Source organism: Oryctolagus cuniculus, chromosome Y, assembly GCF_051225735.1.
Source record: "Oryctolagus cuniculus isolate XC-2025 breed Fujian yellow rabbit chromosome Y, ASM5122573v1, whole genome shotgun sequence".
Classification (NCBI taxonomy): domain Eukaryota; kingdom Metazoa; phylum Chordata; class Mammalia; order Lagomorpha; family Leporidae; genus Oryctolagus; species Oryctolagus cuniculus.
This window is the reverse complement of record NC_142889.1, coordinates 28,799,360-28,823,202: the sequence shown is the minus strand read 5'-3', so window position 1 is coordinate 28,823,202 and position 23,843 is coordinate 28,799,360. Positions and strand designations below refer to the sequence as shown.

The following is a 23,843-nucleotide window of genomic DNA, read 5'->3' as shown; positions in this document are numbered from 1 at the left end:
TATATTTATATATACATATAAATGTATACCAAAATGGATTATATATTAAAAATAAAACATTTGGAAAGGGACTATTTTAAATCAAAGTCGTAGTATAATAAATTTGTGTCCTTATTACATAAATATTTGTATGTGGTTTATAATTCTTGATAAGTTAAAAAGACTTCAAGGATTTAGAAAGAATAATGTTTAATAATGTGTGATTGATATAATTACTGAACATTGATGGTAGTAAAGTTAGATATAAATTTCAGATTTTTTTCCAGTGTCATTATTCTGTCTTATTACATTTTATTCGTATTTCCAGATGCAAAAGCAACATTTTTGGTATAATCTTTTTACAGCATTAGTTCTCTCTTTTATAAAACTTTTTGGTTAAGTTGACCAGATTTAGGCATTTTGAGAAAAAAGAATCTTAGAAGGCCTAGGATCTGAAAAGTGAAAATCAGCAATTCAGATCAATAAAGGTTACCTGTAAATATCCTCACATAATATCTCAATAAGTTAGAAATTAGCATCAGGAAAACTCTTCTAAAGATGTTCCTTGGCTAGGTAGTCTAAAAGTCTAAAACTCTTAAACTGAATCATAACTTACATTATTTAGGAGAAAATGATTTTTAAAGGTCACTGATCTTGGCTGGCGCCGTGGCTGAATAGGCTAATCCTCCGCCTTGTGGCACCAGCACACTGGGTTCTAGTCCCAGTCAGGGTGCCAGATTCTGTCCCGGTTGTCCCTCTTCCAGGCCAGCTCTCTGCTGTGGCCCGGGAGTGCGGTGGAGGATGACCCAAGTCCTTGGGCCCTGCACCCCATGAGAGACCAGGATAAGCACCTGGCTCCTGCCTTTGGATCAGCGCAGTGCGCCGGCTGCAGCGCGCCGGCCGTGGTGGCCATTAAAGGGTGAACCAATGGCAAAGGAATACCTTTCTCTCTGTTTCTCTCTCTCACTGTCCACTCTGCCTGTCAAAAAAAAAAAAGTCACTGGTCTTAAAGCTGTCAATGTCAGAGTCCATGTTGAACTGAATGAAGGGCATCTCTCACTGGTGCTCTTTATAAGGCATAGTTGGCTACACCAAAACCAATTTGTTTTTAGCTTCCATCATGGCAGTTTATTAACAGAAAGCCATCTGGTGAGTCAGCAACCACAACTGTCACCTTTCCTGTGGGTGCTGTGTGAGCGTCTGGGTGACGTCCTCAATCGTACCCAAGTGGGCTGACTGGGCCCTAGGTCCAGGGGTCTTAGTTCTGTTCATCTGTGGCCCAGAGTTTGATGTGTAGGGCAGTGATGCCTGGCTGGTTGCACCTCTGGGCCACGTCTGGCCAGCCAACATGGAAGTATATGGTGAGGATTTGTCTAGGTCAGCCTTCACCTTTGTCCCACCTGTCACTGGGCAGATGGTTTCCTTGACAAACAGTGACATAGACAAAGGTGTCATTGAAGGAGGTGAAGAAGTGACAGATACCAAAGATACTCTCTCAGAAACCTGGTATCCAGGCTAATGACCTGTTATTTTTCTTCTCTTTGTGAGGTGTTACTTCTGTGTGTCTTCTTCAGACTCTACCACTGAAATGAGAGGGCAAGGCCAAAACACCAGTTTTTACAAAGAGGAGTTCACTTGGGTGGCCAACATAGGAGGTAAGGGCTCTTGCTCCAAACCACCTATTTCCTTGTTGCTCAGGGAGGGCTTTGCCATAGGCACAAAACAGCAGCTGGGGGAAATTCAGGAGGAGTCTTGGGCTTTCAGGAATGGTCTTGTATGTTTCTTCTGTGCACTGGAAGATTCTCAGGTGATCTGGTCTTGTGATCAGTGATAGTGTATCTTTGCATTGTTACACTTGGACACATCTGTCCTAGGAGATATTTTTGAAAGAAGCAGCAATTGTCCTCTCAAAAAACAATTTGCATGTGGTTGGTGATATATAACAAAAGTTGAAGAAATTGGTTTCTTTTTGCTGGCAGGGCAAGGGAAGGAACCCTTATGAGGAAACCATTTTTTTTTTCCTTTTAAAGATTTTATTTATTTGAAAGGTGAAGTTATGGGGTATAGTTGGTGGGGTGGGAGACAGAGATATTTCTTTGGCTGGCTCACTTCCCAAATGGCCACAGTGGTTGGGCTGGGTCAGTCCAAAGCCAGGAGCCAGGAGCTTCTTCCACATCTCCCATGTGGGTGCAGGGGCCCAAGTATTTGGGGCATTATGCAGGGAGCTTGATCAGATGTAGAGCAGCCAGGATTTGAACTGGCACCCATATGGGATGCCAGTGCTGCAGTTGGCAGCTTTACCCACTATGCCACAATGCTGGCCTCACCTTTCGTATTTTGGATGAGCCTCTTACAATATTAGTTTATTAATTATTTTTTAATTTATTGATTTTTATGAATCTTTTTAGTGTTTTCCTTGTGCCAGAATCTTTTGAGGCTTGTCCAACTGAAACAGAGAGAGACATTCTCTCTCCAACCTGTGAGAGGCCTTTATATAAACAGGTAAATAAAGAGAAAAATGTTCCTGGCAATAAGCACTGTGGGTTCTTGAATAAGGGTAAAGGGACAAGTAGCACTGGCTAAAGACATGCCTTGAAGCAGCCACTTCTGCAAATTTAACTGGCATGTTGCCATTTATGTAGATTGGGAGAAGAGTAAGCCAGGGAGAACTTTTTTTTTTTTTTTTAGATTTATTTTGAAAGAATTTAAGGATCTTAGAGGGTGTTGGGGCAGAGGTTTCTAAAAGGCTGATTGTTAGGTAAGGAGTCTTGAAGGTGGGCTGATGCTGTCATGGAGCTGATTTCTCTTTTCTAGAAGTTCTCATGGAAGATTGTGGCCATAGCTTTTTCTCTTTATAGTACCAAGGTGGATCTCAGTCATCTATTTTTGTTTGTTTCAGTTGATGGGCTTTTCTGTTTTGATCTTTGTGATACATATGGATCTTTTTTTTTTTTTTTTTTTGACAGGCAGAGTGGACAGTGAGAGAGAGAGACAGAGAGAAAGGTCTTCCTTTGCCATTGGTTCACCCTCCAATGGCCACCGCGGCTGGCGTGTTGCAGCCAGCGCACCGTGCTGATCTGAAGCTAAGAGCCAGGTGCTTCTCCTGGTCTCCCATGGAGTGCAGGGCCCAAGCACTTGGGCCATCCTCCACTGCACTCCCGGGCCACAGCAGAGAGCTGGCCTGGAAGAGGAGCAACCGGGACTAGAACCCAGTGTGCTGGTGCCACAAGGCAGAGGATTATCCTATTGAGCCACAGCACCGGCCTCTTTCTTTTTTTTTTTTTCTTTCTTTTTTTTTTTACATATGGATCTTTGTATAACCTTTTTTTGTCTGAAGAGATGTTCCTCAGGATTTAACTTAATTAGCAGTTTTGTGACATTTGTTGATCCTTGGGAAATGTCACTGTACAGGTGTTTCCCAAAATTAACCCTACGTAGGTAACTTTGAGTAACTTATCCTATGTGAAGCAAGTAGAAAAACAAGTTTTTTACCTTTTGAAGCTCTCAGAATTTTCTTCTCTTTCTTTGCTTCTCTAATTAAGCTGCAGCTGTCTCTTGCCTCAACCTGATGCCCTGATCCTGTCTCATGCAGTTTTGTTCCTGTACTTTCATTGGTATAGTATTAGAGTCACAAATGCAAATAATGAAATAAAGCCTTCAGATAACCAGAATGACCAAGCAAAAGTGACAACCAAGCCCCAAATTATTGTTTGTTCATGGAATCCTTCTTTGGCAGAGTTTTGAAGTGCTGATACTAACTCTCCTTTTCCCTCTAAGCTCTTTAAAGTTCCCTAAAGTCTCATTATTTGCAAGACCATAAAAATAGGATGATACAAATACATTAACAGAAGTTAACTTTCCATCAATAAATTTGTGGAAAATATGCATTTTTTAAAAAATTTTATTTAAGTTATACAAATTTCATATATTTCATATATACAGATTTAAGGACATAGTGACACTTTCCTCCTCTACCCTCCTTTTCAATTTGCATTTTTTGAAGAAATTTTTGAAGCCCTCACATATATTATGTCACTTATTATTTAAAAAAATATTCATCTTTGAAATATCAAAGTATTATTCCTTCTTAACTCCTTAGGTGAGTACAACAAAATCTATTTTTTAAAAGATTTATTTATTTTATTTGAAAGGCAGAATTACAGAAGGAGAAGGAGAGAGAGAGATCTTCCATCAACTGGTTCACTCCCCAAATGGCCGCAATAGCAGGAGTTGGGCCAGACCAAATTCATCTTCCTCATCCTTCCCAGGTGAATTATCAGGAAGCTGGATCAGAAGCAGAGCAGCCTGGAATTGAACTGGTGCCCATATAGGATGCTGGTTTCTCAGGTGGCAGTTTAACCCACCACACTACAGTGCCAGCCCCTACAGTAAAATCTTCCGGTTCGTATTTCATATATGAAATTATAATTTAGCACAATACCAAAATCATACTGTTGAGAGTGAAGTTCATCATACTGAATTTATTTTTAAATGGTTTTAAATGAGTGTGTTTCTTTTAAAAAAATGTTTATTTTAATATAATTGAAAGGCAGAATGACAGATTTTCCAACTTCTTCTTCAGTCCACGAATGACTGTAACTGCTTCTGCTGGGCCAGGCCAGAGATAGAAGCCTGGAATTCCATCTGGGTTTTGGCAGTGGGTGTCAGGGTCAGGTCACAGACATTTGAGGCAACATCTGCTGCCTCTAAAGGTGCATCAGCACAAACCTATATCAGAAGCAGAGCAGCTAGAACTTTGAGTCAGCATTCCAAAATGGCCTAGTTTTGCTCGGACCTCTGCACTGACCTGGGAGACCTGGATGAAACTCCTGGCTCCTGGCTTTAGCCTGGCCTAGCACCAGGTGTTGCAGCCATTTGGGGAGTGAACCAGCAGATGGAGGACCCCCCTCTGTCTCTCTCTGTCTCTCCCTCTCTCTCTCTAACTCTGACTTTCAAATAAATAAAAAATAAACCTTAAAAATTTTAAAACCTCTTAATTATAAAAACCCTCCCCACATTAGGTATAGAAAGAATATATATGACAGACCAGGTGTCCCAAATGGTAGCTTTATCTGCGGTGCCACATTTCCCACCATATATTCTTTTAGAGTCAAAAAATATATCTCCCTTTGGCTTCCATTAGATTCCATTCTAATTGCTTCTCAGGCTTTTGGCTAAGATAAGTGTAGATTCCATTCTAGTGATGGGTTATGAATGGCTGACCTGGTAAGGAAATTGATCAGAAAGTTAGGAATAAAATTGCTTGCCACATGTATTTCATTGAAGTACATAAATAATATGATGTGTGTTAATTTTGAATATTTTATTTATAATAGAAAATAAGGCCTATGAGTACATTAAAAGTAATTATTAACATCAATCAGAATATTTGAACTTCAGTCTTAGAATCTGATTATTCATTCTCAATGTTTCTGACAAGTCGCTCTTCATGAATGCAGTGATTCTCAGCTAGGATGGGGTTGCACTACCTCAGGGACATTGAAAGTCTGGGAGGGCCTTTTCAGTTATGGTAGTGCCTGGGGAGCACTCCTGGCACCAAATGCTCATTATTAGTGCTCAAGGCAGTCCTCGCTGCCTGAGTTTCCTTTTGCTGGCCACAGTTCTTCACAGATTCCATGGGAGAATCTGCTTGCTTTTGGGAGTTGCTGGAAGATGCCTGCATTCCTTGACTGGAGGATTTTTCCACCATCTCATTGTCCTTCTGCAGTCCACAGTTCCTCTGACCACAGCTAGCAAAGCTTCTTCACTTGTAAAGACTTCGTGTACTGAGAATGGTCTCACCTACTTTATCTGGGTTAATTTTCTTACCCTAAGAACTTAGACACAATCACACTTGCAGTCTGTTTTGCCACGTAAGCTAACACATTCACAGGTTCAGGAGATAAGGACATCTTTGGGAGGAGGGCTGTTACAGGATGGCCTAGATATATGCACAGAAAGGTGAGGGGGCAAAATCTGAGGCAACTGTTCCTCATTACTGATAAATTTGTGTTAAGTCCAGGGTAGTTATTTTGAACAAGAATTGTCTAAATTTCAACTAGATCTGTATGATGATGTACATTTGACTTCAAATGGAATCATTTTGGGGCTGGCTTTGAGGCACAGTGGTTAAGCTACTACTTGCAGTGCCGACATCCCATATTGGAGTGCTGATTTATGTCCCCTCTATAATTCTGGTCCTAGTTTGGAAAATGGCCAAAGTGTTGGACCTATGCCACACATGTGGGAGACCTGAATGGAGTGCCTGGCTTTGGCCTAGCCTAGAACATTCTGTTGTGGCCATCTCTGCTCAGTTTTTAATTTTTTTTTAAGATTTACTTATTTATTTGAGAATTATTGAGACTAGGTCTTCCATTTGCTGGCTCACTCTCCAGTTGGCCACAATGGCCAGAACTGGGCCAATCCAAAACCAGGAGTCAGGAACTTTTTCCAGACCTCCCACGCAGGTGCAGGGGCCCAAGTATTTGGCCATTCTCCACTGTATTCCCAAGCAATTAACAGGGGGCTGGATCTGAAGTGGAGCAGCTGGTACATGAACTAATGCCTATATGGGATTCTGGCGCTGCAGGCCGAGACTTAGCCTTCAGCTTCGTGCTGCTGGACGGCGCCCGCGGAGGCCTGCCCTGGGCCTTCACCACCTGCAGGAGCAGCTACCTGCCCAACACGGTGACTGAGACGCTGCGCGACAGCGGCGCGTGGGGGCTGCTGCTGTGCCACGTGGGCAACATGCTCATGCACCTGCTGGCGCGCTGCGCGCTCTACCTGCTGGTGTCCCTGAGCTGCGCCTACCAGGTGTGTGGGCCGCCTCTGTAGGAGCTCTGCGCCCGTCGCCGAGGCCCGGCCCTCCTGCACCATGCGCTGTGGGACCCAGGTGGGCCCCGTGGCCACGCAATGGGTTCGGAACAGCAGCGGTGGCGAGGCCTGGGCGCCCCTGGGCTCGCCCGCCTGCAGTTCGGGGCGTGGGCGTGTCCCGGGCCTGTGCGATGATGCCTGCGGAGTGTTCAGAGACAATACGCTCCAGGGCTTCCACAGGAGTGGACTAAGCGGGAGCCCGGCCACTCCGCTGCCCGGTGGTCACCACGTCCGAAGGCTCAAGTGTTTGCGGAGACCAAGCGCTTCCTCTACTACTGGGCGACGGCGAGCGGCTGCGCGCATCTTTCCCACTGAGCTCCCTGCGGCCCAGCCTGGCGGGCGACCGGAGGCTGCTGGAGGCCATCTTCCTGGGCTGGATGCCGAGGCCCAGGGGTAGCCGCAGGCCGCGGCCCCTGTTCCGGAAGCTGCTTGCGAACCACACGCGGTGCCCCTATGGCTCGCTCCTCCGGACGCACTGCCCGCTGCGGGGGCCGGCCACGCAGGTGCAGTCCTCAAGGCCGGCCGCTGACCCCCAGGAGGACACGGGCTCCTGGCGCCTGGCGCCTGGTGAGGCTCCTGCAGCAGCACAGCAGCCCGTGGCAGGTGCATGAGTTCCTGCTGGCCTGTCAGTGCCGCCCGTCCCCCCTCCCCTCCCCCCCCCCCCCCCCCCGCGCCTCTGGGGCTCCAGGCACAAGCTTCCCTCCCGAGGAATACAAAGAAGTTCATCTCAGGAGCTGATCTGGTAGGTGAGGGTGCAGGACTGCACCTGGCTGTGCGAGAGCCCAGGTGAGCTGGCGTCGGCCAGCGCCAAGCCGGGAGCTGAGGGGGTGGTGGGTAAGGCTGCCCCGCGCCCCCTGGACTGGACCGTCCCCTGCTGATGGGGTGGGGTGGGGGATGTTGGGTCATGTGCTGGGCAGGGGAGAGGAGCAAGGTTAGACTTCCTGTGAGTGCTGCCCAGGAGGAGGGAATGGGGCTCCTGCCCTGGCTCCCTGTGTGGCTGAGCCAGAGCCCCCATGATGTTTCCCATTTGAGCTCCAGGGGACTGTGGCAGTGTCTGCCAGCTCAGGCCCCCCACCTCCCGGGCTGCTCCTGGATAGGTGGGGCTTGAGTCAGATGGCTGCCTCCCTAAGGCCCGATGGGGAGGGCTTGTAGGGGTGGATGCCCTGTCAGGCTCCCCAAGAAACCTGGCCAGTGATGGAGATATGCAGTGACCGCTCTGTCCTTGTGTCATGGAAATGCCCCCACAGTGGGAGATGTGACATCAGCCCCGGGCACCCCCAGCACTGCTCTGTGCACCCACCCAGACATTGTGTGCTCAGGCAGTGGCCACTCTACTGCCTTCGCGGAGGGAGCAGAGATGCTGAGGTTGGGGATCTGCCTCCTGCCAGGCCAGCTGGCCACCTGCTGCATGGGGCAGGATGAGCCAGCTTTCCCAGTGTGGGCTGTGCACGGGAGAGGTGGTGCTGCTGGTGCTGGGCTGTTTCTGGTCCCTCTTGCTGCAGCTGCGGGGACCCTGTCTCCCTCGCTGTGCCCTCGGCGTCGGCCGGATGGCCTCACCCAGGCCACTGTGTGCTGCCTGCTGAGTCCTCCCCTCCCTGAGGGCTGACCCTGTGTTCTTGTGTGTGGCTCTGTGTCTGGCTCAGCCTCCTGTCACCCCTCCCCCATTGCCCTTTGACCTTCAGAGTGACTGAGTTCTGTTGTCCCATGGGGTCCTCTCTCAAGCCTTTGTTTTGAATTTCAGTGATTTCTGTTTATCTTCTTCCTAATGCCTTTTTCAGGCTTTCCTGTCATTCTATAAATTTCTGATGGTGGATGTGTGGCTATGCATTAGCCTCTAAGTACTGCTTTTGCTGCACCTTATGTAGTAATATGCAGTTATTTTGATATCAGTTACTTTTTAAAAGATTTGATTTATTTTGAAAGAGAAGAAAAGAGAGAGAGCTTTCATTTGCTGGTTCATTCCCCAGATGGCTGCAACTGCCCGGGCTGGGCCAGGCTGAAGCCAGGAGCTTCCTCCAGGCCTCCCACCTGAGTGCAGGGACCCAAGCACTGGGGCCATCTTCCACTGCTTTTCCAGGAACATTAGCAGGGAGGTGGAGCAGCCAGGACTGGCGCTCGGCTCTCCCATGAATGCCGGCATTGCATGCGGTCCTTAACCTGCAACTCCACAGCACCGGTCCCTCTGTGGTGACTTCTGAGGTGGCGGAGCCTGCACAGGGGGACAGTTGAACCATGAGGCCTGGGTGGTATCCTACGGCTCCTGTGCCGGGCTCCTGAGGGTCAGCTCTACCCGCTCAGCATGGTCGACTGCAGGGGTGATGTGGGGTGGTGAGTTCTCAGTCTCCGCGCAGGCACATGGTGGGACCCTTGGCTGCTACATGAGCCTTGGCCCCAGGGGCCATCTCCTGCGCTCTGCCACCTCCCGGCTCAGCTGACCACTCCACAGCGCCATCCTTGGCTGGGTGTGAAACTGCGGTGCCATTTGCTCCTGGGTTTTTACTCTGCTGGGTTCCTTGGCTTAGCTGTAGCTCAGCCACACACACGGGTGAGGTTTCCATTACTTCCAGCCTGCTGGACGGCATTTAGGGAGAGGCTGGCCAGAGTGTGCTGCTCATCATTTCTTTGAGAGGCAGAGAGAGACGATGAGACAGCACCCATCCTCTGGCTCACCACTGAAATGCCTGCAGCAGTCCCCAAAGCCAGGAGCCAGGAGTAGCCTCCAGGTCCCCGGCACCGTTGCCGCTGCCTCCCTGGTGTCCCCGTTCCTCGGGCTTTGCCGTCTTCGGCCTTTGGGTCCTTGTAAGCCACCTGTGGGTGGCTGAGGGCATTAAACCTGGCCCAGTGCCATTGGCTGTCCTGAGCAGGGACCTGGACTCTGGCCACTGTCCCTGCTCGCCTAGCGGCCGTCCCTATGGTCAGGGTCTGCCCTGCCCCAGCCCCTCCCCAGTTTCTCTTGAACCGGTTATTGGTGGGCCCTGAGTTACTTGTGAGGTCTGATGCCAGGGTCCACAGGGGTCCGGCCGTGTAACCATGCTGTGTGTCCCGCCAGCCCCTGGTCTTCCGCCCAGAGGCTGTGAGTTTGACGTCACACCTGGGAGCCCTTTCCATGTTGTCTGCTCTGCGTGCCAACCCGAGCATTGCCTGTGAGCCGCGTGTGCGATGGGATGCCAGGGGCCAGTACACGTGCAGCGACATGTTCACCAAAGCCAGGGCAGCCAGCTCAGGACTGCAGGGTCCCTCATGCCCTGCACTCCTACCGTGGCTGCCTCGTGAGGGTGCACGTTCGGGGTCTGCCTCGTTCCAGGGCATGGCCACGTCCCGGCCATGGAGCACAGACTGAGGGAGGGGATCCTGGCTAGGTTCCTGTTCTGGCTGCTGGACATCTATGTGGTGGGGCTGCTCAGGTCCTTCTTCTACGTCATGGAGACCACGTTCCAGAAGAACCAGCTCCTCTTCTACCACAGGAGCGTCTGGAGCAGGCTGCAAAGCGTAGGCATCAGGTACCGCGTGTGGCATCCATGTCCCGGCTCCCCACAGGCTGCGAGGCCCTGTGCTGGCCCACGGAGGGGAGGCCCTGTGCTGGCCCATGGTAGCCCTGTGCTGGCCTGCAGAGACCCTGTGCTGGCCCACACCCTATATGCTCATGCTTGGGCTCAGTCTCCTCAGGGCGCTTCTGAGGGACTTGGGTCGTGAGTCGCAGAGACCCCTCCTGCAGGGACACCTGGGGGTACAGGCATCCCCTCTGGATGACCTTGGTGGGGGTGGCATCAGGGGATGGGGCCTGAATGGTGGAGATGCTGGCTCCTGGTTCTGCTGAGTCAGACTGAGGGATCAGGACTGATTACGCCGAGTCATGCCAGGTGTGGGATGGGAGCCTCAGGCCCCCATGTGGGGGTTCCTGGGAGGTGTCTGTGGTGTGCGAGGGCATCTGTAGCCCTCGCCCCACCCCACAGAGTGTGCTGTGTCCACAGGGACCAAGGTTCCCTGACCCCAGCCCCGGGGCGTGTTGCCAGCAGCACCTGGAGTGGGTGCAGCTGTGGGAGCTGTCAGACGCGGAGGTCCAGCAGCAGGCCAGGCCAGCCCTGACCCTGTCCCTGACCCCAGCCCTGACCCCAGCCCCGGGCATGTTGCAGGCAGCACCTGGAGTGGGTGCAGCTGCAGGAGCTGTCAGATGCAGAGGTCCAGCAGCAGCCAGGTCGGCCCTGCCCACAGCCCTGACCCCCTCTGACCCCGGCCCTGACCCCAGCCCCAGGTGTGTTGAAGGCAGCACCTGGAGCAGGTACAGCTGCGGGAGCTGTTGGATGCAGAGGTCTAGCAGCAGGCCAGGTTGGCCCTGCCCATGGCCAGACTGTGCTTCATCCCCAAGCCCAGTGGGCTGCGGCCCATTGTGAACCCGGACTCTGTGGTGGGAGCCAGAACATTCCGCAGGGAGAAGGTGACCTGGGCTCCATCTTGCCCCACACAAAAGCTCACAGGCTTGTGCCTGTGTGCTCAAAGATGGGTCCTGCTGTGAGTGGATGAGGAGCTGGGGGAGGTACCCAGCTGGGCCTGGGAGCCCACAGGGGGCACTGGCCAGGGCCCTCAGAATCCTGCCATGGCGCCGCATGGAGGGGAGGGAAGAACAGCTGTCACTGCCCCCTGAGGACCACAGGACTCGTCCCGTGGCTCCCCCGCCCCCTGTGGCTCTTTCTGTGGCTTTGCCCCCATGGCTGCTGGTGCCTCTGCCACGGTGGGGTGATTTTGTCATCAGTTAACGTTGCTGCAGTCACTCCAAGGACCTGGCTTCTGTGGGGGGGGGTGCTGTGGACCCCAGCCCCAGGCAGCTGCTCAGCTGGAGCTGGATGGATGGCTAGCATCCCTGAGGGTCACATGTGTTGCTGGGTGAGGGTTCCTGAGGTGCAGTGACAGGAACCCTGAGGAGCCCGGCCAGTGGGCTGAAGGCCGGCTCTGCATTGGGCTCTCCCAGGACCCTGGGAAGCTGGGTGGGCTTGTGGCTGCCCACCCTTTACAGCCCCCCTGAAGCTGCATCCTGTGTGCCCCAGGCCCGGTCCTGGACCTCGCACATCAGGACTCTGTTCAGCATGCTCAATTACGAGCGGGCGCAGCAGCCCAGCCTGCTGGGTGCCTCTGTGCTGGGCCTGGGCGACGTCCACTGGGAGGCCCTGGAGGCTGCAGCTGACCCGGCCCTGACCGCAGTCTTCAAGACCATCCTGGACTGAGGCTAGAGGAGCGGGCACATTGCTGTTGGGGGAGGGGTCATCTGAGACACAGGGCAGGGCCTGTCCTTGGGGCCTTCTTCCTTCAGGTCAGTCCCCTCCCTACTGTCAGGGGAGCAGAGCCCACCACTGAGTCCTCTCAAGACCCCATCATGAACAGCCAGGAGGAAGCTCATGGAAGACCTGGCCATGGGCCGTGGGCCTGTGAGCATGTGCCCTGCCCCGGGCCTGCTCATCACCCCCGAGTGATCCAGGGCTGCCAAGGGAAGCCCTGTGCTGTGTGCTTGGTTAAGCTGCCCAGCTTGAGTGAGGGGAGGCCCCAGGGCGCTGACCCACATGTACCTGGGAGCAGCAAGCTACCCACCCCCTCATCCAAAGTCCAGGCTGAGCATCCCTGACCCAAGGTGTCCACTGTGCAGCCCCGCCCAGGCCTCCCCTTGCCCCGTCCCTGCCTCCGTCCCTGCAGTGGTCCTCTGGAGCCAGTGTCTGGTGCAGTGTGTGTGGACTCCCCTACCGTCCTCAGATGCCAGGGCAGGAGGACACGTGGCCGCCGTGGAGGAGTGTTGTTCATGTGCTAGAGCCACGTATCTGTCAGGCAGCGTGGCGCTGCCTAGTGCCTGATGAGGATGAGTAGGGAGCCCCCTTCCCCCGGCAGGCCCCAGCGTACAGGGGGCCTAATGTGACCTGAGGACCCTACTGAGAGCAGGAAGGGCAGTGCTGGGGGGGATTTGGTGAAGGAGTGGCCTCAGCCACAGGGGTGGCTTGGGCAGCCTGAAGCCTGGCAGAGCAGGCACCTGTGTGACATTTCAGCTGCTGTGAGTAATTCTAGAACCTAATGGGATGTCACAGATGGGGTCATGGACATGGACCTTGGACAGGGCTCCTGGCACCTCGTGCTGGGTTTTATGCCACAGGATGTGCCCCTTTGCTGCTGCATTCAAAAGATGTCCTGGTGACTAAGCCGACAAGCCCAGGGGACCCCAGACCATCCTGGTGACTAAACTGATGTGCCCAGGGGACCCCAGACTGTCCTGGTGACTAAGCCGACATGCCCACGGCGACCCCAGACCATCCTGGTGACTAAGCCAACATGCCCAGGGGAACCCAGGCCATCCTGTGACTGAGGCAATGTGCCCAGGGCACCCCAGACCATCCAGGTGACTAAGCTGATGTGCCCAGGAAGACTCCAGACCATCCTGGTGACTAAGCCGATGTGCCCACGGGAACCCCAGACCTTCCTGGTGACGAAGCCAACATGCCCAGGGGAACCCAGGCCATCCTGTGACTGAGCCAATGTGCCCATGGGACCCCAGACCGTCCTGGTGACTAAGCCGCTGTGCCCATGGGGAACCCCAGGCCCTGCTGTACTGTCACTCAGGTTCTCAGGCTTCACTGAGTTTGCCAAACCTTGGAAAAGCTGAGCTTTCATAATTCACAGATTTATTGGTTCATTTGAGAGTGACAGGGAGGGGGAGAGAGCTTCCATCCACCTGCTCCCCTGGTGGCTGCCATGGCCAACACTGAGCCAGGAGCTCCATCGGGGTCTCCCACATGGGTAGCAGGGGCCCAGGTGCTTGGGCATCCTCTGCTGCCTTCCAAGGCCATTAGGGAGCTGGGTGGGAGCAGGGCAGCCAGGACTCCAGCCAGTACCTACAGGGGATACAGTGTTGAGTGGCCACTTTGTGGGCACGTGATCGCCACAGGTGAAACGGCATCAGCCTCTTTGCTGCCCAAGCTCTGGCCTTCCCAGTGAGCAGCTCCTGACAGGGGTGGGGCAGGGAGAGGGAGATGGGGCGGAACCCCCAGGGGGCAGGCTTACAGTCACCTGTGGGGGCTGCTGTGACTGTGAGGGATAGCGCCCCCCAAAAAACAAGATGGCTGTGCCCTGCTCCCCAGTGCCCCCTCCTGGTCGTGCTAACTGTAGTCCCCCATTGGGTGACCTTGTGGTGGTGGTGGCCCTGTCTGCCCCAGGGGCTGTTGCCCATGAACACGGTGTCCAGGAGGGAGGGGCCCTCTGTGGACTCCTCTGTTTTGGCCACATGAGGGCAGCATCTGCTCCTGTGCCAGCCCCTGCCAGTCAGGGATATCACATGGAGGGCTCATGCCCATGGGGGTGTCACGCTGGTCGACCATTGCCCTCTGCAGCCCCTGGGCCATGTCCACATTCACATGAGTGTCCATCTGTCCACACATCCATGGCTGAGTTTTCTGGAGGCTGGGTGTCCACTGGGTCTCTGTCCCCATACCCCACCCCTCCCCTTTTGGCCACTGAACCAGGGCTCTGACACCACCACCGCCAGCCCCTGAGGGCCCCTCCAGGCCAAGCTCCTGGGCACAAGGTGGCCAGGTGAGGTGTGGTCAGGAAGGGCAGCCCTGGAGCCATTCAGGGCAGTGGTAGGGTTTGCAGGCCACAACGGCAGTGTCGGGACAGCGTTGCCCTCACTTCCCAGCCCTGTGGGGGCCCTGCCAGCACTGTCTACTGTGCAGAGGGCAGGTCATGAACCATGAGGTCTCTACAGCATACGAGGGGGGGGGGCTGGCCAAAGGGACACCACAGGGCAGAGCTGAGAGTGGGCAGATGCCTGTGGGTCCCGCGAGCTCCCGTCCCCTCGGCTGTCTGCTCAGAGCTGCTGTTAGCAGTGATGTCCAAGCTAGCAAGATGGGGCTGAGCCCTGGGATGCCCCCTGTGGTATGGGCTCCCCTGTGTGACACCCCATGCTCACTGCCACCTGTCAGCATGGCGTGGGGAGGGGGTGTCATGATGGAGGGCTAAGTGCCAGCCTCCCCCACTGTGGGCTCAGACGTGCATGGAGCGCTGGGGCTGAGTGGGTGTTTAGCTCTCAGCTCCTCTGCAGCTGGGCCTTGGTCACACCCATGGTGGCGAGAGCTGCCCCCAGCACAGATGCTCCTTGAGTGATAACACACACATGCCTTGCCAGGTGCCACAGCGGGTGTGGCCAGCTGTGTGTTTCTGCAGGGCACTGGGAAAAGGCTAGGGGCTCTGTGGTACTGGTCTGGCAGTGTGAGGCCGAGGTCAGTGGTCAGAAGGAAGTGGGGGTGGGGTGGGCAGGTTGGGGCTGACTGCCTGGGTGCTTGGTGGGTGGAGGGCGGCTGGGGACCTGGAGGGAGTGGCCGAGAGGCCCCGCGGTAGGAAATCTGACTTCAGCAGCCTCTGCCCTTGAGCATGGGTGCTGACACTGGTGGTGTCTCCCAGAGTCCTCCCTGGCTGGGCTCCCAGCACCCGTGTGTCCCCCTCACATGTGTGCAGATGACTCCTGCCCCCTATCCTGGGCTGGACTTGGGGGTCAGCCTGGGGCTGGATTCCTGGCAGGGAAGCTGTGCAGGGCCTGGCCTGCCGTCAGCATGCCTGCCCTTTGTCCATCATCACAGCTTGAGGCTGTGTGGGCAGCACTGTCACAGAGGGACTCCTATGGCAGCCAGGAACTGGGTGTGCCCCTGGGTGGACTCTGCCTCCCATTTGAGGGCAGAGCGGACCCTGGATAGAGCAGACCCAAGACATGGGGAGCCAAGGGTCCTGCAGAGTTGGTGGCAGGGTGTGATGAGGTCACCCACGGCCATCCCTGCCCCTCAGTGGGCCCTGCTGTCTTGCAGCCTCAGGCTGCTGTCCAGCCACTCATCCTGCTGCTGCCTCCTACACTTGGCCACCAGCCGGGCCAGTGAGATGCCCGGGACCCACAGAGCAGGCAGCAGGGACAGGAGCATGCAGATGGCTTGCACCCAGCCAGGGTAGAGTTTCTCCTGCCTGGAGGGGAACTGCTCCTGCAGGGGGCACAAGTGAGAGAGAGCTCAGCCTGGAGTGGTCAGACCTCTGGCTCCAGACCCCAGGCCTTGAGCAGAGCGAGGATGACCTGACCACCTGTGCACGGAGGCAGCCCCAGTCCTCCCTGGGACTACAGGAGGGCAGCATCCTGGGTGGGTGCTCAGGGATGAGGGAGCTGGGGCTTGAGGCTCCCTCTGGGTGGAAGCCCTCAGGGAAGGCAGGGGCATGTGGTCCCCACCCACTGGCCTCCAACACTTGTGGACAGGTGAGGTGTGATCTGAGACCCCAGGATAAAGCAGAAAATTCTCACTTCCCCCAGGTGGACCCTGAGGGGTTCTGGTGCTCACTTGGAGGGGCAGCCCAGGCCAGGTGTTACATAGTCCCCTGTGTGGACCAGGCAGGGAGTGACCCTTTGCCAGTCTGCCTCCTGACCTCTCCCAGACACTAGAATTGTCACTTCCCTGGCTGGCTGTCCATGTGGAAAGTGCGGGCTGGAAGGACTGATGTCTCCAGGGTCTGGACACTGCTCTGAGGCCCTCGAGAGGCTCCGGTCCTACCAGGGTCACCCTGCAGGTCACTGCGGCCCCTTGATCCCTGTGGGAGGACCTACGTGCTGAGGGTTCCAGGCCTGGTAGCTCAGTGTCCTCTGGGCCAGCAGGACGAGGTAGGCCAGGAAGACACTCAGGAGGAGCAGGGGGCTGGCCACGAGCCACACCACCCGCCAGTAGAGGCCTGGCTGCTGCCCTATCATCCACACAATGTCATCACAGAACCTGCACAGACTTTGGGCTCAGTGGCGCTGCGGGGCCCTCCCCACCCCCCCAGGTTTCCTGTGGACCTCAGCTCACTGCCGCAGGCTGTAGATGTAGATGACCCCCACCACCTTGAAGAAGGTGAAGACTATGAGGTTGAAGGAGGCCGCATAGCTGTTGAAGATCTCCAGCCAGTAACTTCTGGACTGCAGCATGAAGCAGGTGGCTGAGAGCAGGCAGGCTAGGCAGGCCAGCCCTGAGGTGCAGGGTCTGGGTGGGAGGCCTGCACCTGCCCCTTTCCCCCACCCCACCTCACCTCACCTGCCGGAGGTGGGTCAGAGCTTGGCCTCAGTGGGCCACGGTCAGGGCAGGTCCACCCATGTCCTGCCCGGAGCCGTTGGGCTGTCCTCGGGGAGTGGGCTAGCCCAGGGCCCCTGAGCTCTGTATAGGAGGCAGCAGGCATCCCTGTGGCTGAGCTGTGCACTCACCTGTGAGGGCCTCCTTGGGGATCCCCGTGGGGATGACCCCCATATCCAGGAGCAGCGTGATGATCCCCTCCATGTTGGTGCCTTGTATGATGCAGGGTCTCACGCAGCCATGCAGAGAAGGGCCAAGTGCAGCCAGGGCAGGAAGTGCGAGCCTCATCCTGATGCCCCAGGTGCCCAGCCCAGCCCAGCACCCCCAGTGTGGGCACAGCCACCGGAGTGGGAGCCCCAGCCCAGCACTCCCTCACCAGTGTCGGCAGACACCCTGGGAGTGGGAGCCCTGGAACAGAGAGAAGCAGCTTTGCATGGTGCAGCATGGCCACCACTTGCTATGCTCTATGAAACTCTGGGAATCCAGCTAGGACGTGACAGGACCCTGTCCTTGGGGTCCAGGTGAAGGAGCTGGAGAAGCCCCTCTTGCACTGGTGAGGGTGGTGCTGAGGTGAGGCTCACACAGTGAAGCACAAATGAGGTGCACACACATGTGAGGCACACAGGTGCACATGAGGCACACACACACACGTGTGAAGCACACACACGCTCACACAGTGTTCCTGAGGCACCGGCTCCTACCGCACTGGCCATGGCTGGCCTGTCCTCTGCCTCCTCCCTCTGAATGGTGTGGGATTGGCACAGGCACCACCCATTGGCTCTGCATGTGGGGGCCATCCTGGGTGCCGACGGGTTCAGCAGGACCCCTGCCCCACCCACTGGGTGCCTGAAGCCCCCTCCAGGGATGTGTACTCTGCAGGGGCAGAGCTCCCTGTGCCAGAGGCTGCAGCCCACCCAACTCCCTGAATGAGACGTGTCTGGATGGTCGGGTGGAGGGCCTCAGGGTTGCTTAGGCAGCATCGGCTTCCTGGGGCTGCCTTAGGGCTGTGCACTGTGCATATCTCAGAGTGGAGACATGCATAGTGCGTGTGATCCTAGAGGCCCCGGGCACACGGGGTCAGGTGGCAGCCCCCTAGAGGCTCCAGAGGGCACCCCTCCTGCCCCCTGTGGCTGTCCCCTACTCGGGGCCCACATTCCCCAGGGCAACCTCAGCTCCATCCACACCTGAGTTTCATCTGCTGAGACCCTTTTTCCAGTGAGAGTCCTCAGAACACTGGCATGCCTGCCCCGCCCCTGCCCATGGCGTGGCCCAGCCTCACCTGCCCAGGCACTGTCCATGGTCTGTGGTGGCCTGGAAGCCCATGATGGAGAAGATGACAACAGAGGCATACAGGGAGGTCATGCTATTCACCAGAGAGATGACCATGGTGTCCTTCTCACAGTTGTTCCTGCACACGGGAGCACTCAGGGCCTCGGGAGGGCCCCCACCCACTGAGCCTGGGCCCCTCCCCACTGCCTCATTCTACTCCTTGACCATTTGTGGAAAGGCTCAGATCTGTGCTGAGTGCCCTGTGGGCCCCAGACCTGCCCCAGGCCAGTCAGGCTGGGCACACACAGCAGCTCCTGGAACGGACAAGCCAGGTGGAGCCCACCCCAGGCCAGCAGGTCCCACAGCACCATCCCCAGCTCAGCCCTGGCTGGCTGGCACCACATCACCAGGGTGCCAAGCAAGCTGGGGCAGGTGCCCACCTGGATGGATTGTAGCTGGCAAAGGCGATGTGTCCACTGAAGGCCAGGGACCGGGAGAAGATCTGGGTGGCTTGCATCCATCCACACCCACAGGTTCTGGAGAATCTGCCTCTGAAACATGAACACAGCAGATGCTGTTCTAGAACATTCCCTGGTCCTTTTGGGTCACACCATAACCAGGTGTGACCTGTACAGATTCCAAGAACCATTCAGGACTTTGTGCCAGGAGGGAGCTTGCTTGGCGTGGTAGTTGACACGGCTCCCCTGTTCTGCGATGCAGCCAGCAAGCTGTGGCTTCATCAGGCCCACGGCAGAGTGTGGCTGGCACTCGGTGGTGGGGCTTAGAACCAGATCTGAGCTGACTCTGACCCGGGCATGCTCCCTATCCTCTCCCACGCATGGCTTTAACCATGTGAGGCCCCTGGGCAGGGGTGTTTGCACCCATTGCCCCATTTGCCTACTGCTGGGTGTCTGGGGAGACAGCCTCATGCCCAGGTGTGCAGCTGACTCCTGGTGGTGGTCAGCAGCCCTGAAAACCCCCTTGGGATCCTGGACCAATGGAATGGTCTAGAAGTGCTGCAGGCTCTGAGTAGAAGCCCCTTGGTCCTGTGTGCCACACCTGCTGGACGTTTCTGCCCCAGGTGACAGCTGATTCCTGCCAGCCCCTCCCCCACACTCCTACCTTGTCAGCACCTGGACTTCCTGCAGGTGCACCAGTCCACACACCCCAGACCAAAGTCCTTGTCCCAACCCTGCTGAGACCCCGAGGCCCGCATCCCTTGCCCACTGTGCCCCCTGCCCCCCTCCACTTATGTTGTGGGTGAAAAGGTAGCGGAGCCTGTGTGTGACACCAGACAGCATCAGGCCCCTGATGAGGAAGATGGTCAGCACCAAGTAAGGGAATAGGGCCGTGAAGTAGATGGCCTGGAGGAGATGCCAGGTCAGATGCACAGTGGCCCTGCAGGAGCGGGGGAGGGGCCTTGCCCCATTGTGACCACTCATGTGGCCCAAGGTGACCACACAGGCATGGCACTTTGGGTCAAGCTCTGAAGGTGTATGGTCACACAGGACCCATGGGTCTGCTAAGGTGGGTACCAGCACTCAGGACAGGCAGGCCCCCTCCCCCACCCCAGGCTGCCCCTCATCCTGCCTTGGGTCCTCCTGTGCACACCTCAGGCTCTCAGCCCAGCCCCCTCTTTCCCCTGTCCTGGTGGCTCCCAGTCAGCGGTGGGCCAGGGCCGGCCCCACATCCCCACACAGACCAAAGCCACAGGGCCTCCCCAGCGCATTCCTAACAGGATGATCTGTGAGAGCCACAGGGTCTGGTCACTGGCTCTGTCCTCAGAGCCTCGTGGGAAAAGGCTCAGGCTGGTGGCTGCTGGATTGTGTGGGCCGCCCTGGGGCAGGGGGTGTGAGGAGCCCTGACCATGCCATGAGTGTTCAACACCCCCCACCCGTGTGCCCCAGCGGCCCCAAGGGAAGGCCCTTAGACGCCAGTCGCCTGTGAGAGAAACCAGTGTCTGCTCTCTATCACATATTTTAAGTAAGTGTAAGAACATGGCCAAGGCTTAGAGAGGAGTGGAAGGGAAAAGGGGGGTGTTCCTGGAGGACAGTGCATGCAGACCACTGCATGTGGGGCACACGTGTCACCTGAAGACGGCCCGTGACAGGCCCTGAGATCCGGTACCAGCCAGTGGGCGCATGGCCTTGGCAGGGGGATTTGGGTGCAGACCCCACCCATTGGTGGCTTGGCAGGGTCGGGGGAGGTCATGGCAGGGCCTCGAGGGGTGGTTCCAGTGGGAGCACGGGTTCTGAGAGCTGTGAGTCCCCTGTGTCTCTTCTCCCAGGGTGGTCCCTCACCACCCTGCAGCCGCCCGGCTGCCTGAACCGAAGGCGCTGCCCATCTCGGAGCCCGAACCTCCAGACCGTGAGCTACATGTGCCCTCCTCCCTGGTGCTGCTCTGGGATCCAGCAAGAGTCAGAAGCCTGACAGTGCCTCTGCCACACAGGAGGCGGAGTGGAGGCATAAAGAGCAGAGGAGGAGGACCAGACGGGGAACAGTCAGGAGGCAGAGGCAAACCTGAGCCGCCAGGGAGGTGCTGGCTCTGAGTGGGGGCTCCTCAGGCCAGACCCAGTGGAGCAGTGGCTATGAGAGGCACTGTCCACCGAGATGGAGGGGCAGGGAGAAGTCACAGTGGCCGCCAGAAGAGAGCCGGCATGGCTGCCTTGGCACAGAGTGCGGTTCAGGGCAGAGACTGTCACCAGGATGAGAAGCTGCCCATGGGGCCCCGAGTGTGCCTGCTCCCCCATGCCAAGCCAACACTGGCAGCATGGGGAGGGGGCCTTGGAGCTGGAGGAAGCTGCTCTCACCTTCCCAGTGGTCTCAATGCCTCTGATGATGCACAGATACACCACAGCCCAGCAGATGACCGAGCAGATGAGCAGCCGCTACTGGACAGTGCCACTGTCGCTGATGTCAGCAGTGATGTCCAGCATCTGCCGGTACCAGAAGTAGCTCATGGCGCTGCTGCCCTGGCACTCTGCCATGAACCCTGCAGCCAGCAGTCCCGTCACAGGCCGGCCACAGGGCCCGGGCCCAGTGCACGCTCTGCCTCGAAAGCCAGCAGGGCCACGGGCACCAGCGCACTGAAGCGGCCCCCACCCTCCAGCCCAGCTGTGCTCTCTCACCTCGCTCTGAGGCTGAGATGGGGAAGGGAGGCCCAGGGCTTGGTGTGTGAGCGTATGGGGATCTGGGTGGTCCCTGGGTCCAGCGGGGACCAGTGAACAGGAGAGGTCACCTGTCCACACTGGCCATGCCCTCACCCATCCTGTTGCCTTCCAGCAGGCAGTGGTTCCAGGGCAATGGGTGCTGGAAGGAGTTGAGGAAGTACTACAGCACCCAGGTGAGGATGGTGTTGTAGTACAGGCTGACCAGGAAGGACATCATGAGGCAGCCCAGCCCTGCAGACAGCGAGGACAAAGTGTCACACAGCAGGGGAGGAGCGGTGCCACCCACGTGCAGAGCAGGTCCTCCTGGGGAGCTGAGAAGGGGGTGGCCTGCCTTCACTGCCCAGGTAGGGGGAGATGGCTGTCCACACCCCAATGCTGCCCCTGTGCAGGTGCTGGCCGATGGCGAGCTCGATGTGGAAGAGTGGGATCCCCTCAAAGACCAGGGTGATGAAGTAGGGGATGAAAAAGGCCCCTGTCAGGACACAGGGGTCGGGGTGGCCACCCTCTGCTCCCCATTGGGGCACCTGGCATGCTGCCAGTGGCCAGCCTGGGTTCTGGCTGGGTGTGGTTGGTGTAGCTGCTGGCTGCATGCTCAGCCTCATGGGAGAATAAACCAGCCGGGCAGCACTGTGGAGCAGATTCAGAGGCTGTCTGAGCGGCCAGTGTGGATAGGCGGAGTGTGTGTGGCCAGTGTAGACAGGAGTGTGCCCAGCTAGTGTGGAAGATGTGTAAGTGGCCAGTATGGACAGGCAGAGTGGGCATGGCCAGTGTGTACAGGTGGAGTATGTGCAGCCAGTGTGGACAGGCAGAGTGTGTGCGACCAGTGTTGACAGTGTGGACAGTGTGGACAGGCAGTGTGGGCATGGCCAGTGTGGACAGGCAGAGTGGGTGCAGCCAATGTGGACAGGTGGAGTGTGCACAGCCAGTGTGGACAGTGTGTATGTGGCCAGTGTGGACAGGCAGAGTGTGCAACCAGGGTGGATAGGCAGAGTGTGTTCAGCCAGTGTGGACAGTGTGTATGTGGCCAGTGTGGACAGGAGGAGTGTGTGTAGCCAGTGTGGACAGGTAGAGTGGGCACAGCCAGTGTAGACAGGTGGAGCTGGCAAGCAGACACCTGGAACAGGAGCTGGCATGAGGATGAGGAAGGGCCACAAGCTCAGAAGACCCTGGAACTGCCCAGAAGCGAGGAGGGTGAGTGCGGCTGTGCAAGATGTGGGGGCACTCTTTACAAAATTCTGAGTGATGGGCAATGGGCACTGAGTGGCTGGGGTGAGACCACCCATCAGCGCAGCCCGGGGAGGAACGGGGAGTAAGAAGACAGAATGTTACGGCATGTTTGGCCATGCTTGCCGCATCTGGAAACAAGTGCCATAGCAGCATGTTGGGGCGGCCACTCCTCCCTCGCCTGCATCCCTGATGAGAAGCCCCGTCCCCCGACCTCTGCATCCCCGAGGCCCTGGCCCCTGGGGGAGTCTCCCCAGGTTCCTCACTGGAGAGGGTTGTGTGTCCCAGGCCTGCCGTCACATGGGGGCACTTGGGCAATGACAGCCCTGAGGGCAGCAGCCCCTGGCTGGTGCACATGTGTGGGCCACACAGGTGCATCTGTGTGCTGTGACTGCTGGTGAGCCCAGGGCTCCTGTCATCCTGCAAGGAGCCTTGGGAGACACCAGCCCCCACGAACATGGACACCAGGATGATCGCCCCCTGGAGACTGGCTCCACACTGAGGGGCAGCACCGCTGAGAATGAAGCTGCATGCTGGCCTGGGACCCCATGTGCAGGCCCCTGAAGTCCCCAGGGCTCAGATGCCAAGGCTGGGCTCTTCCTGGGGCCCCACATGTCTGGCTTTTTGGGACAGTGGTGCTGCCCAGAGGTCAGGGGTGGGGAAGGGCAGTCCCTTGGGTATCCAGATGTGGCTGGCAGGCTCACCTCCACTGTGGGTCTGGCACCTCCAGATGTTCCCCAGCCCCACAGCAAACCCCACACAACTGAGCATGTACTGGAGCTTGTTGTCCCACTGGGGCCTCTCGTCCTCCCATGCACCCAAGGCTGGATCTGGGCCAAGGTCCTGGGCCATAGTGGTCCAGTGTCTCTGGGAGCATCCAGACCACACCGCACCTGCACCCTCTGCTGGCCTAGAGCCCGAGCGTCCCCTCCGTCACATCCTCTGGTTTATTTAAAGGAAAGCTGGTGGAGCCCTGTTAATTGGTAACCTGGGGCCTGGCCATGCCTGCATCCCTGGCCCCTTTCCCATGAGTGTGTCCAATGTCAGCTGCAGACTGGTACCACCACAGAGAGAGCTGTCCCCACGACAGCTGTGTGCTCCTGTTGGGGATGCTCAGGGGCACGGTGAGTTGGCTTTTAGTTATTTATCTGTAACAAGTGTTTTGATGTTGAGGTAATGCAGACTCTTTAGGGTCAGAAGTCCCTGCTCCCCTCCCCCACCC

General features: G+C 56.6%; 2 pseudogenes; one reads left to right on the top strand and one right to left on the bottom strand.

The window, feature by feature from the left end:
• The first annotated feature begins 1,327 nt into the window (after nucleotides 1-1,327).
• On the top strand, nucleotides 1,328-12,071 carry LOC149119448 (telomerase reverse transcriptase-like; annotated as a pseudogene).
• Nucleotides 12,072-15,656: 3,585 nt separating this feature from the next.
• Nucleotides 15,657-23,473, bottom strand: LOC149119447 (sodium-dependent neutral amino acid transporter B(0)AT3-like; annotated as a pseudogene).
• Between the last annotated feature and the right edge of the window lie 370 nt (nucleotides 23,474-23,843).